This window comes from Myotis lucifugus, unplaced genomic scaffold (genome assembly GCF_000147115.1).
Source record: "Myotis lucifugus unplaced genomic scaffold, Myoluc2.0 scaffold_485, whole genome shotgun sequence".
Taxonomy (NCBI): Eukaryota; Metazoa; Chordata; class Mammalia; order Chiroptera; family Vespertilionidae; genus Myotis; species Myotis lucifugus.
Window position 1 is genome coordinate 297730 of NW_005871533.1, and position 5197 is coordinate 302926.

At 50.2% G+C, this 5197-nt stretch overlaps 1 long non-coding RNA gene across 1 annotated transcript; it reads left to right on the plus strand.

The window, feature by feature from the left end:
* Positions 1-620: 620 nt before the first annotated feature.
* LOC106694498 lies at positions 621-2233 on the plus strand. The gene is made up of 3 exons (XR_002826438.1): positions 621-823; positions 975-1153; positions 1599-2233. It is a non-coding gene; the product is annotated as an uncharacterized LOC106694498 (long non-coding RNA).
* The last annotated feature ends 2964 nt before the right edge of the window (positions 2234-5197 follow it).

Genomic DNA, 5197 nt, shown 5'->3' on the forward strand with positions numbered 1-5197 from the left:
TTAACCACAAGTTTCAATTCTTTGCGGTTACCAAAGAACAGAAGTAATACTTTCCGATTTATCTCATAAACCCCAGGAGTTGCGTTTTCCTTGCCTTCCTCCCTGAAACACGTCTCCCACCTCTGCTAGGCTGTTATTTGGGTTTTATGGCCCAAGAGCAGAGGGTTATGGAGTTCATTCTCTCTTCGCTTCTCAAACTTTTTCCAGGTTTAGATAGTTCGGCTGCAAGGTATCTGGTGTCCTCCCCTCTGGCAAAGATCCTCGGTGTCTGAACATTCCGTCTCCGGAGCCTCAGTGAAATAAAGCCTGCAGTGTGTTTCAGTCGGAGCCTGGCCCTCCGCTCTTAAAAATGTTCGCTGTCATTATTATTACTGTTATTATGGCGTCTGGATCATGACACTAAGAAAATTGTCAGTCCAGGACCCAGAGGAACATGACCGGTTGCAGGGATGCGATGCTACCCCCAGGTCCCTCCCCAGGTGGCCGGACAACCTCAACCAGACTGTTACTGGGAACAACCCCTCCCCTGAGCAGTTTGACCACGGGAGGAGGTGAGGTAGCGTGGCATCGCGAAACCCTATAATTTTGGTGTTAATAGACGCCGTTTACGGGCTTCGTTTTATATGACCATATAGCTAAGAATTTTCATTGGCAACTAGAATAGTGTCAGTTGTATGACTCCTTTAACTCTTGCTATTACCAGCAATACCGTTCGGAAGAACTAACTTGGACTGGGTACGGGCTATGTCTCAGGGCCCCGTGCTGGACACTTGGGCACAATTCATCTCATCTCACCGAGCTCCGGAGTCCTCAGCCCTGTGTGGTAAGGTGTTGCGAGGAATGCTTGATAATGTACATTTTCTGCTTTCTTTCGGCTCATTTAAGAATCGTTTTCGGGTTGCTTATCAATCAAGTCTAATGCTTTCTACTTTCCCAATTCCTTCTGCGTATCCTTCTTTTTTGTTTCTGTCTAGCTGAGTGTTTTAGGAGACGTCACCCAGTTTCAACTACCTCCCTTCTTCTGCTCTGAGCTCCAAAGCAAGCAAGCGAGTGGCTTGGAAGCCTCGCCGGCTGCCTTTCTGGGGCTAGGAATCAACTTCGGCTCTGCTCTACCGTTTCCCAAATTCCCGTGAGCGTCTGGGCTTTAGGAAAAGTAAGTTTCTACAAGCATCACCTGGAGCGAAGATCAATGTAAATAACAGAACGGCTCAGAGGCCAGGGGGGAGCACCATTACTCACTCAGCTGACATTTAGGAACGGGAGGGGGGATGGGCTCTCGCTTTCCAGGGCCGCTCCCACAGGCGGGCTGGAGAGGAATGGTCGGCCGGGCGAGCAGCTCCAGAGGCCTGTGGGATCCCAGGGGCATGAGACACAGAGAAAGGGACGCCGTCGGGTCCTCTCTGATGTTCTGCACGGGGCAGGTCCCTGAGCAGCCGGGCCAGGTTAGGAGGGACACACACCTGAGTCGCAGGCGTACGGAGGGTCAGAATGGAATGCAGATGGAAGATGAAAGAACTCGAAGGGCTTTCCTTTAGTGTTAAAGGGACCATGTCCTCAAGCACATGAAAGATGCTCACCCCTATTTTCCTTAATTACAGGCTACCAGACGAGCCCCAGCTGAGTGAATTCGGGTTTGCTCCGAGTGGAAACTTTTGGACGTAGAACTAAGTACTGGAATGTGTTTCCAAGGTCGGGGTGATTAAATGCTCGTTTGTCTGACAGAAGACTGGAGGCCAGAGAGCTGTCTTAGCGCTATATATACACACAGGCGCCCTATTAACGGGATAGCAACAACATACCCTGTTTATCCAGTAGACAGGTGCGTCTTAGGACTTGAGCAGGTTTAAATTTACCAAGTCGATCCCGGATAAATATAAGATCTGTGCGTTTTACAGAACAGAAACTGGACTCCGGCGGGCGGGCCGGGGGCTGAATGCGGGAAGGAACCTTGGCTCATCTCACATGGCCCTGAGCCCTGTCTCTCCAACCTGTCCTGGGACCCTGCGGCAGCTGAGGGCCAAGCTATGTGGCCCAAGTCCCCGGGGAATGTGGGCAATGTGGGCTGGGCAAGTGGGAATGTCGGGAATGAGTCCACAGTCCAGGGTTCAGATCTCACGGTTGGGCTGCGCCCTGCCCTGACATCCTCCCTTAAAGATGAGAGCTCCGCGCTCCGGGGAGCTCTGAATCCTGCCCCTGAATCATATTGCTTTTCTGAGCCCGTGTGTCTTATTATAGCGGGAAAGACTGCACCTAGTCTGGCTCAGGCTGCAGGGCACTAAATACGCGATTAAAACACTCCCTAAACTTGGGGTCCAACAAGACCACACATGCAGTTGTCTTATTATCAAACTAGTGGTTCAGTGCACGAAATTCGTGCAGGGGGGGTGTCTTTCAGCCCAGCCTGCACCCTCTCCAATCTGGGACATCCCTCTCACAATCCAGGACCACTGGCTACTAACTGCTCACCTGCCTGTCTGCCTGATCACCCCTAACCGCTCTGCCTGCTGGCCTGATCGCCCCCAAATGCCCCCCGCTTCCAGTCCGATCACCTCTAACTTTCCCCCCGCCAGCAGGATCGCCCCCAACTGCCCCCTCTGCCAGCCTGCTTGCCTCCAACTGCCCCCCACCCACCCGGCCTGATCGCCCCTAACCACCTCTGCCTCTGCCATGCCACCATGGCTTTGTCCAGAAGGATGTCCCAAAGGTCTCCCACTCTAATTAGCATTTTAGCCTTTTATTAGTATAGATTGCTGTGCTTGGTGTTTAGCAAGCCATCCCATCTCGGTGTCCTTCAAGACTAATTTCCCTCAGGCCCAGCTGGCATGGCTCCGTGGTTGAGCGTTGACCCATAAACCAGGAGGTCACGATTTGATTCCTGGTCAGGGCATATGCCTGGGTTGCAGGCTTGATCTCCAGTAGGGGGCGTGCAGGAGGCAGCCAATCAATGATTCTCTCTCATCATTGATGTTTCTATCTCTCTCTCCCTTTCCCTTCCTCGCTGAAATCAACAAAATATATTTTAAAAACCTCACAAAACTAATTTCCCTCAGAAGTAGTTTTCAATTACGATCATTTCTGGGAGGATGCTCAGGAAACTCATATATTAGTTGCCTCCGGGAAAGGGAACGAGGAGGTTGCAACAGGGGTGGAGGGAAACCTGATTTTCACTGGATACCTCTCTGTTTCTTTTAAATTGTTTATGCACGTACATTACCTATTCCAAAATAAATCTGATCATTTTTTAAGCATGAGGTTTATAAAACTCTGTGTGGAATTTAACTTAGTTCCTTTTCTTCCAAATCATTCCCCCTCCTTTTTTAATTCAGGTCTCCATTTCCTTAATAATCACAATGACCGAATGTACCTTTTACTGACCACTTCCTATGCACCAGGCACTGTGCTCAGCATCTGCTGTTCAGTATCTCAGTGAACAAGCCAGTGAGAAGGTTCTTCTGTTATCCACACAGAGAAACTGAGGCTTAGAGAGAGGTCCCATGCCCAGTAAGCGTCAGATCTGGAACTCAAACGTGGGTTTATCTGACCAGGCCCCTCTCGTAACCCCCACGGCCTACTGCCTCAGTAGCTGCAAGAACACTGAAGTGTTAACTGCTTATTAGGAACTTTCTCACAAATTCCTTTGTCGGCTAAACGCTTAAACCCTTAGAAGGCACAAAAGTGATGAAACAAAATCAAGGAAGCACGTTCTTGGCCTGATAGCAAAGCTGGGTTCTCAGTACCCCCGCCTCTTCATGCTGGGGGCACGGATTACTCTGCGGAATGACGGACTAGCCGGCTCATCAAAGTGTGAGGCCTCTGGTTGCCCCCCACCAAATCCCCCGGCAAGGACCCTCTCAGTGGGACGCGTCTTAAGCAGCATTCAAATGGAAAAGGGTTTGAGATACCACCAGTAAGTACAGCAGCCCTATTTCTGGCTTAAGCGGGAGCTCCTGGGCTCAGAGCAAAGCTGTGAGAATCTCGGAGGCCCCACGGAGGGACCAGCCCCTGCATTGCTGCTAGTTTCTATGGACACAAGAAGAAAGGAAGGGCTGCAATGAAAAATAACTGAGCAGCCAGCAACTCGAGACAAGGCTGCAGGAGGCCAGGTGGAATGACAGCTGATAACACACTACGCGCTCTCACGAAGCCCTTGTCACCCAAAGATAGAAAAGGGGTTTCATAAACAGCCACCAACGATTCCAGCTTTTGGGGGTGAAAATCAAGGCAGGAATCTGGTAGTTGTCCTTAAATAAAATTGCCTTTTTAAAAAAATATATTTTTTTTTATTGATTTCAGAGAAGAAGGGAGAGAGAGATAGAGATAGAAACATCAACGATGAGAGAGAATCATTGATCGGCTGCCTCCTGCAAACCCCACGCTGGGGATCGAGCCCGCAACCCAGGCATGTGTCCTGACTGGGAATCGAACCATGACCTCTGGTTCATAGGTTGATGCTCAACCACTGAGCCACCCCAGCCAGGCTTTTTTTTTTTTAATATAAAAATTGCCTTCCTTCATGTAACTTATTCACAGTTAGGAGGATTTAGAATATAGTTCATACTGTATTTTCTCTTGTGTAAAGTTTTCTTCTTCTTTTTCTCTCAAGAGGTCAATTTGGTCTTAACGACTTTTTCTGTTTTTAAATCTGTGGCCTACGGAGCGACAATAGCCTGGAATAGCCTGGGCAATGATAAAAAAACCAGAGCTACATACTGTACCTTCACGTTAAGCTCGGCCTTTCCCTTCTAGTCTAGAAGCTGGAAGGGCACGTCCCAATCGGCTGGGGTCCTGAGGGTGTGGGGGTGCGGGGGTGGGGGGTGCGGGGTGTGTGTGCGCGCAGCAGGCATCTGCTCCCTACAGCACGACCCCTCCTCTCAGCCTGCAGGGGGAAGGCTGCGATGAGTGACAAGCTTAGGGCTTATTTTCAGCTTCAACCCACAGCCCTTCATGTGTGATCCTGAGCAAACCACTGAGCCTGGTCGTTCCACATTTTTGTCGTCTAGAACACGGGTCTGAGGGTGCGGACTCTGCACCGTTTCCCAGGGAGGTCCTAGGCAGGAGGGCGGTCATGGGTAAAAAGCTTGGTGAGAACCCAGAGGAAAGGCGGCGAGTGAATTCCCGGGTTTATTACCAGGACGGCAAACAGATCTCGACACTGCAGTCCAGTAAGGACAGTCAAGGAACACTAAAGTTCACTTGG